Below are 9365 nucleotides of genomic sequence, written 5' to 3'. Positions count from 1 at the left end.
ATGTCTAACAAGTAGAGAATTGCAACTAACTGAGCATGCTATAAAAATAAAGCAAAGCCAATCAAACTACAAGATAAGCTTAATAGTTGTTCATGTTCAAGAAACCAAGAAACTAACACTACATACTTTAAATAAAGGCTGTTCTTGCCTTTTTGAGTAGCAAGGAAAATGCTAAACCCATTATAACTAAATAAGAACTATTCTTGCTCTTTGAGTAGCAAGGAAAATGCTATTTATGCTTACGGTAGTACCGGAAGGTTACAAAACTACAAGGAACTAAATACTGGGATGCTAGATAAGGTAGCAAGACAAACAAATACCGAATCCTTGTAATATGGTTGTTCATGCTGGTTAAAATAGTAAATGAAAACTAAGGAACCTGCTCATGTATATCTAGTAATAAAGAAAGCTGGTCATGCTCATCTCATGGCATATAAAAGCTACACGTGCTCAATAATAGCAAATGAAACTAGAAAATCTGCTCATGTACATTTATTGCTACACAAACAGAAATGCAAAAAGGAACTGCTCATGCTCGCAAACAGTAAGGAAAATTAAACAGCAAAACAAAGAACTAAACATGCTCGCACACAGCAAAACAAAGAGAACTATTCATGCCCAACTAGTAGCAAATGAAAAATTGCACACATTCAGCTAATGATAAATGAAATCTGCACATGAAATCTGTACAATAAGCTTAATAAAATCTGCTCATGTGCCTAAGGTGGGCAAGGGAAACTAAAACTGGAATGCTACATATAGGCTGGCGATTCTACTATAAACTATCTAATTTATGCTAGCACAATTTGGAGGGCATTAGCAACCAAAGATGAAGCATCAAATCTGAATTCTGCTGCAACCAACAAAACACCTCAAATGAAATGGGTTACCAACTTCCAAATCCGTTCATAATTCATTCTACATGAAGAAAACAAGCACAGCTCTAAAACTTCAACCGAACCTACAGATTTCTCCATTTAACTTCTAGGATTCAAATCATCTATAAGCAAGCTCTAAGGTTTCATGCAAAGCTTCGGGAATAAGGCAAGGAACAAGGAATAAACCTCGAAGCTATCCTACTGTAGGTGAGTAGCAACTTACCTCGTGTTCTTGGACTTACAACCGAGAAAGGAGGTTCTAGGGTTCGGAGGAGCCTGAGCTTCCCGGCCTCTTCCTTGTGCCTACGAGCTCTTCTCGTCGAGAGGATCGTGAGGATGGAAAGGACTCTCGGAAAACCCCCTTGACCGACCGTCGGAGTGAAGCCCTAAGTTTGGCTTCGTCTTCGCCCAAGCAACGCCGACGCCGTCGCACGCGAGAAAGAGAAGGAGAAAAGATTTCGGAAGAAAAGAAATAACCTAATCCCTCTTAACTTATCCTTTTATAACCTAGGGTTATTTTAAATAGGTTCAGTTATTGCTTAAGATAATTCCGCGCCTTACTCTTTCACGAAATACTGGCGGAACACTTGGTCAACCCAGTTTGCTTAAGGTTTGGCTTAACCCGAGGTCCACGGTTCGAATCTCGGGTTGGACATTATTTTTGTCCAAACTTCTCTCGTTTAGTAAAAATACCAAACGACCTCAGAAAATTCCATAAAAATACTCTAAAAATTCTTAAAAATCTCTAGAATATTTCTATAGCATTTTAAAATATTTTTAAGAACTTTTAGAACTTGAAATAGGAAAAATTGGGTCGTTACAAATCGATTACTGAATCATAACCTCCAAAACTAAGTCTAGGGTTCCTTGCCCAATATCCGGTCAACCGTGACCTATTGAGACTCATCATTGCCTGACATCCAATCACCCTTGACTTATTGGGACTTTTTCACCAAGTGTCCGGTCAATCCTTTAACCCACTTGGATTTTTCTTCTTATGCCAAGTGTCCCGTCAACCTTGACTCACTTGGACTTATCATCTCATGCTAAGTGTCTGGTCAATCCTTTGACCCACTTGGATTTTTCTAACTACCTGGCTTCACTCACCAGGACTTCTTCACTGTCTACCTTCACTCACTAGGGTTTTTCACTTGGCTTTACTTACTAGGATTTCCTTCTGCCTGGCTTCGCTCACTAGGGCTTTCACTTGACTTCACTTACCAGGATTTCCTTCTGCCTAACTTCACTCACTAGGACTTTCACCTGGCTTCACTCACTAGGAATTCCTTCTGCCTAGCTTCTCGTTGGACTTGTCCTTGCCTAACCTCCAATTAGGACTTTCTAGTCAAGTATCCGATCAACCTTGACCTACTTGACTCTGTTTTAATCAAACTAGTCAAACCTTGAGCAGTGAAGAATTGCACTAACAATCACCCCAAATGGACAATTGCACATGCAATCTCCATGTATTATCAAACATTAAAACTTAAATATTATGACTTAAGCTTGAGCCAACTCAACCTTAGTCAAACTGGTCAACCTTGACCTAGGGAAGTTGCACCAATAATCTTCCCCTTTTTGATGTTTGATAATAGGATTAAGTTAGGCTAATCCCATACCACAACTTCTTCTTCATTCCAAAGCATGAATGAGGGTTTCCTTCATTCTTCCATTTAACTCAAGAGTTTCACAGTTTCCCCCTGTGAATATGGAGAATTTCCTAACTTAAACCCTACATTTTCTCCCTTTGACACACATCAAAAACTCTTCTCCTTAAGAGTTATCTCCAAGTTGTTCACAACATTACCATGAAAGTCTCATACCCTTCATTATACCCAAATGCTCAACCTAGAGCATATATAACAATGAAGGCTAATTTATAACCTTCCATCGTTTCAAAAAAAAATCTAAGTAATGTCTCTAAGGAGTAGCTCCCCCTCAAAACATGCTCCAAACTTCTATCATTTCACCAACAATGACTTGGAGTTCCTAAAAATTTTAGGAAACCCAAAATTTAAAGTTTTGAGGTTTAAAATTCAACTTTTAAACTAAATCTCATCTTAAACTTCAACTTAGTCTTCCTTAACCATTCCATTCTTGTTTTCATCAAGAAAACTACCCTTAAATATTCATAAATAAATTTTTGAGGGTTAGGAATGATTAATACGACTAAACATGGCCTTTTCAACTTAAATAAACTTATTTAAACTAAAATCAGGGTCTTAAGTGATTAGAAAAACTTCTTAATCACTTAAATCTGGCTTAATCGATTAGCATATGTGGCTAATCAATTAAGTCATGTCCTAATTGATTAAACAGTTTGATTAATCGATTCCGACCCCTTAATCGATTATTGTAATCGGTTAAGCCTCTTTCGTGAGCTATTATGCTCACAGAAACTCACCTTAATTGATTGACCTAATCAATTAAGGTGCGGTAATCGATTACCATTTCTGAAATTCTGAAATTGATTTCAGCTGAATTTTAGAAATGCATAAATAATTCTACAAAATTTCAAAAATCATGAAAATTCATGTAGACATTATTTATGTCATACACTATCATAGAAAAATAGTCTTCTAAGCAAATACATCTTATTTTCAAAAATTTATATAAAGTTGGAAACTCTTAAAAACTTTAATGTTTTTTTTTCCAAATTTGTGTCTAACTATACAATAGTAATTCCTATCAAAAGATAGCCTTCACCAAGGTTTTCCAAAGTATATTTAAAATCTTTTTCAAAACTAAATTTCAACGTCGATCTTTGGGCTAAATACACAAGACTTGTACATATACTTTCCCCATGATTGGAAGACATATAACTATATGTTTTGATGAATCCAAAACTAAAAAAGATGCACTAAATTAACATCTTGAGTTTTGTTCATCCTCCTAACATCTCACTTATATCTAATGTGCACTAAAATATATACAAGTCAACTTATTATCTTTGTGAGATGTATATCTTTGTTTTGCCTTAAACTAAGAGATCATGCATTTCTATCTAGGAATTTTAAATTTGATCAACCACTTAGGATGTCACTTGTTAATTAATGTCATTGTCCTTAATTACAAGGAATTAAATAATGCAAAATGATTTATGGCATATATCAAAATGAGAAGAAAATTTACTATAGCTACATGATGCATGTATGACATGACATGGTATTTTTATTTTTCATAACAAATATGAATATAAAATATGATGTCATGACATATGAAGAGTAAACAAAGCATGTCACTTTAGTATAAATAATATCCCTAGATTATCCATCTAATTATCCCTAATTAATTACTAATTCAAAATTAATCCTAAGTTACCCTTTTTCTTCTAAGAAAATGTCAAACCCAACTTGGCATTTCTTTGACTTTTCATATTTGTACTAATTTTAATTAAGTCTAATTTCTCAAATTTTGACATATTTTACTCTTCCAAAGAGTAAACATCAAATCCTTCACATTTTCAAGGAGTACAACTAGCTTGAAAATGCCCTTCAAGTGTCAACTTCTTCAAGGTTAGGTTAACTACCCTTCCAACTGGAGTTGACACTCTCTAGACCCATCTAAGATGTAGAGAACACACTCTTAGAAACTCAAACCAAATTGGTGCTCCTTGGGTGAGCTAGATGTTAGGATGTATACTAAAAGCCTAGTTTTTGGTATAAACATTTATCTAGAAATAAGAATCACATTGGTCAAATGTCTACATTTATGATAAATGTAGTTGTTCAATTAATTTATATTGTAGATAACATAGTGTGTGGTGTCACACACAGAGGATCATGTTATCAATACCTTATAAATTATAAACAGTAGCTCACGACCAAGATGGAAAGGAATAAACCATTGGAAGGTCGTAGTGTAATTAGGTATTAGTTTATCTTAACTATATAATTACACTAGTACACTTAGAGTGTATTGAGTAGGACCATTAGAGGTCGTTTCTTTTATACTGACTTTATAAAAAAATAAAGACCTCAGTTATTATGAAAGTGTGTGCTCTTAATCCTAATATAATAACAAGCACATATATTTGATATTTATTTCTTTAATTTATCAATGGGTGAGATTTAGTTCGATAAATCAATAAGCCCGATAAGTTGGGAAATGATATCACTTATAGTGTGTGTTGTTGATTATAGAAGGAAACTGCGTCCTAGTAATCTAGGTTGAGAATGTCCCCAAGAGGAGCTCATAAGGATTGTCATGTTAAACCCTGCAGGTGGACTTAGTCCGACATGACGATAAGGTTGAGTGGTACTACTCTTGGACTAAGATATTAATTAAATGAGTTGTCAGTAACTCACTTAATTAGTGGACATTCGACATCTTAAACACAGGGAGGTTAACACACTCATAATAAGAAGGAGCCCAAAAATGTAATTTGGGATTGGTGCGGTAGTTCAATAATAGTTCTATAGTGGAATGAATTATTATTGATAAAATTAAGTTTTGTGTTCAGGGCGAACACGGGATGCTTAATTTTATCGGGAGACCAAAACCAATTCCTCCTCTCGGTCCCTATCGTAGCCTCTTAATTATATAGTACTATACCCACCTATACCCACCTTCTTACCCATCCTATAGGGGACGACCAAGCTAGCTTAGAGACCAAGCTAGGGTCGGCCATGGCTTGGTTCATGGGTGAATTCATGTGGTCGACCCTAGCTTGAACTCAAGCTTAGGTGGCCGACCCTATTAAAATAAAAAGGAATTTTAATTTTAAATTTTTTTATTATGTGGATAACATGATTTAAAAGAGAGTTTAAAAATGTAACGACCCGCCTTCTACTGACTAGGCTGTGAGGCCGATCGCTACATTATGCTGTGCTAAATTACTATTGCGGAAAATCTGGATTGATTAAAATTTTACTAAACTGATTACTGTAAAATCTGAACTTAATATTCTAGGTGTACCTAGGAGTTGTACACATGCTAGGGAAGATAATCTATGCCTCTCGGATGTCCTGCTAGCTGTAATCACTACAACATTTTTTACTTTTGGCAACGCCTCTCATTGCAACGGCTTAAAAACCGTTCTCTTAAAGTACATTAGGCCACGATTTTTAATAGTGTTGGTTTAATAAAATTTTTTAATATGCAACGATTAAAAACCGTTCTCTAAAATATATTTATTAAAAAAAAATTATACTAAATAGATTAGGCAACGGTTTTTAATATTTTTTTTTAAAATATTGTTGCGCTAAATTAAGCAACGATTTAAACTACAATATTCTTTATTTTTTGCAACGCCTCTCATTGCAACAGTTTAAAAACCGTTCTTTTAAAATACATTAGGCAACGGTTGTTTTTTAATTTTTTTGCAACGATTAAAAACCGTTTTCTTAAAATACATTAGGCAACGGTTTTTTAAAATTTTTCTCCAACGATTCATAACCGTTCTCTAAAATAAAATTTCTATTTTTATTTTCCTTTTCTAAAATAAATCCTACCCGCGCTCGCATTTTCCTTATCCTGACACATTTTACAAATGTCATCCTAAATAATAAATATATTAATCTAATTTATATCATGTAGTGTTTTGTAACGACCCAACTTTCCCTATTTCGAGTTCTAAATGTCCTTAAAAATATTGGGAAATGCTTTTAAAATATTCTAGAGAGTTTTAGGAATTTTTATGTAATTTTTAGAGGTCGTTTGATATTTTTACTAAACAAAAGAAGTTTTGACAAAAAAATATCCAAATCAAGATTCGAACCCGTGACCTCCAGCCGAATCCAACCTTAACCGAATCCAGCCAGCCAACTGTTCTACAAACGTTTTGTGAATAAATATGGAACGAAATATATTTAAGCAGTAGTTAGGAACGTTTAAAATTAAAGGGGAATAAAACGCTCGGCTGAGGATTCGAAACCACAACCTTTAACTTGGTCAAATCATGGTTGACCAGGTGTGCCAAGCGGGCATTGCTGATTAAGGAAGGAGTGGATTTTATATAAGTAGTAGTTGGTTAATGGAATAATGGAGTTATAAAGGGAGAACTTAGGTTTTACCATGACCTAAAAAAAAAAAAATCTTTCCTCTCCTTTCTCTGTCGCGGCGCGTCGCCATTCTCTGCTCGCCATTCTCTAAAGAAAGGGCAACGGTTTTTATACTTTAGGCCACATTTTTTGGACGTTGTCATTGGTGAAAAAAGTTGTAGTGAATCAGGCCTTTCAATCGATCCATGAATCGATTGGGCTGTCGGATCGATCCAGTGATCGATCCAACTTGATACTGGCACGGAGAAAATCTCTGGATCGGTCGGCTGACCGATCCAATGTCTATATGGCTTCTGTATGCGGCTGGATCAGTCTACCGACCGATCCAGGAGTACACTGATCGGTCGGTAGACCGATCCAGTGTCTCACTGATCGGTCGGCTGACCGATCAGTGAGCTTTTGTTCGCATCTGGATCGGTCGACTGACCGATCCATAACAGACGCCAACTGACCGATCCAGTGGCACAACCCAGTTCTGATCGATCCGTAGATCGATCTGGGTTTCTGATTTCGCACTGAAACTCTGATTTCAGCACTAGTTCGTGCCAAAACCTCATACAACAATTATACAATGCATGGAAAACATTCTAATGCCCACTAACTAGCATTCTAACATGACATAGTGCAAGTTTTATTAATTAATAGCATTTAAACCACTAGAAATGCATAAAAGTGTCTTAAGAAAAGAAACTAAGTTCTTAATTTGCTAAACTTCCTAAGGATCTTCATTCCAGGTTCCTGCCACACACACCATCTCTGCATTGACCTCCAGCTTCCTCTGCTAGTCCATCTTCCCTTTACCTTTATCTGCAGTATAAGGGAAAATAGAATCTGTAAGCTTAAAGTTTAGTAAGAAACCAACTACCTCACTAAAACATGCAACGATGCAAACATGTTTTTAAAGAAATGCTATTTAAAAACATGCACTGAATTTGTTAAAGCATGGCATACTGAAGTCACATGGCATAAATACTGAAACATGACATGCATAATAAAATCTAAGCATGGAGCTATCTCATGGTATCAACTAGGAGAACTAAACTGAAACTAAAACTGAGCTAACACTATATTCACATAACTAGATTACGAGTTTGAAAGCTATTATCATAATAAGTGAAAATAGTAATCATGCTGCTGTTTGGGCCCGACAACTGTACTTGCTGTGCACGCATCCCTAACTAGACCCGGGTTTGCAAGTCCTGTATTTAGTAGGGTTTACTAGGTTATCTAAACCTAGGGACGACTGTGGGAGCCCAACCCAATGGACATCTGGTCCAGTACAGTGCCACTAAAAATAAAATACTGAATATAGCTACTAATTGTTTATTTTGCTGTTTCTAGGTTATCTGAACCTAGAGCTAGGTTATCTAAACCTAGAGGCGACAGTGGGAGCCCACCCATTGGACCGTAGTCCCATGTAAGCTGAAAATAGACTAATATACTGATTTAAATGCTACTAATGCATTTAACTAAGCTGTTAAAAATATCTGAGGTAATATTTAGCTACACTAATCATTTTGTCGAACACTTGGTGTGCTCCAACTCTCCCCTCTAATAGGGAGACCACCTCTAGGCACCCGACAACGTCTAGAGCCTCCAACTGAAGGAGAACAACGTGTCTGGCCCATCTAGAGGTGCTCAACTAGATCCCTAATCTGCGAGGAGGGTTTAAACACACCCTGGGTGCCGAAAAATCTGCATATGGCTAAACTAAAGGCATGCAATCAAACGAAAGCTACTTATACTGCAGGTGAGGGGTTTCTTACCTCCTGTTAGGATTTTCTTACGATTCTAATCTCTAGATTTCCGGAGGAGACGATCCTTTCGACGATCTTCTCGCGTCTATGCGTTCCTCTCGCGGAGGGGAGCGTCCTCGTGTCGAAGTCGTCGCCAGAAAGTGCCCTTGGAGCCCTAGGAGAGGAACCCTAGGCCTTCTTGTGGTTGGCGCCGAGAGAAGGAGAGGAGAAGGGTAGGTTCGGCGGTGAGGGTTTGAGGAGAGGAAAATCACGATCCAAATAACCCTTCACTCATTTATTTCCTATTTATATTAAGTGGTAATTTCCGCCCAAACCTAACATAAATATTATTGAATCCCTTTCCTTTCAGCACGACCCTGCTGGGTTCAACTGGTTACTAACATTATCCGTAAACCATAGGTCTCGGGTTCAATTCCCGCTTAGGCCGTTTTTGTTTTCTATTTATTTTTGCTACTTCCGTTACTCTAAAAATTCTATAAAAATATCCTAAAATTCCAGAAAAATCATAGAATATTTCTAAAATAGTTTTTAGAATTTTTGGGCGTTACAATCCCCCATACCTTATAAAAAGTTCATCCTCAAACTTAGAATAATTCTGGGTACTTCTGTCTCCCATGTTGCCTCTTCTGCTGTGTGACTGTGCCAAATAACTTTGACTAATGGTACTTCCTTGTTCCGTAATTTCTTAACTGCTCGGTCTATTATCTTAATAGGCCGACTGTCATAGT

This window comes from Zingiber officinale, chromosome 3B (genome assembly GCF_018446385.1).
Source record: "Zingiber officinale cultivar Zhangliang chromosome 3B, Zo_v1.1, whole genome shotgun sequence".
NCBI classification, from domain to species: Eukaryota; Viridiplantae; Streptophyta; class Magnoliopsida; order Zingiberales; family Zingiberaceae; genus Zingiber; species Zingiber officinale.
The sequence above is the reverse complement of the archived record's forward strand: the minus strand, read 5'-3'. Positions refer to the sequence as shown.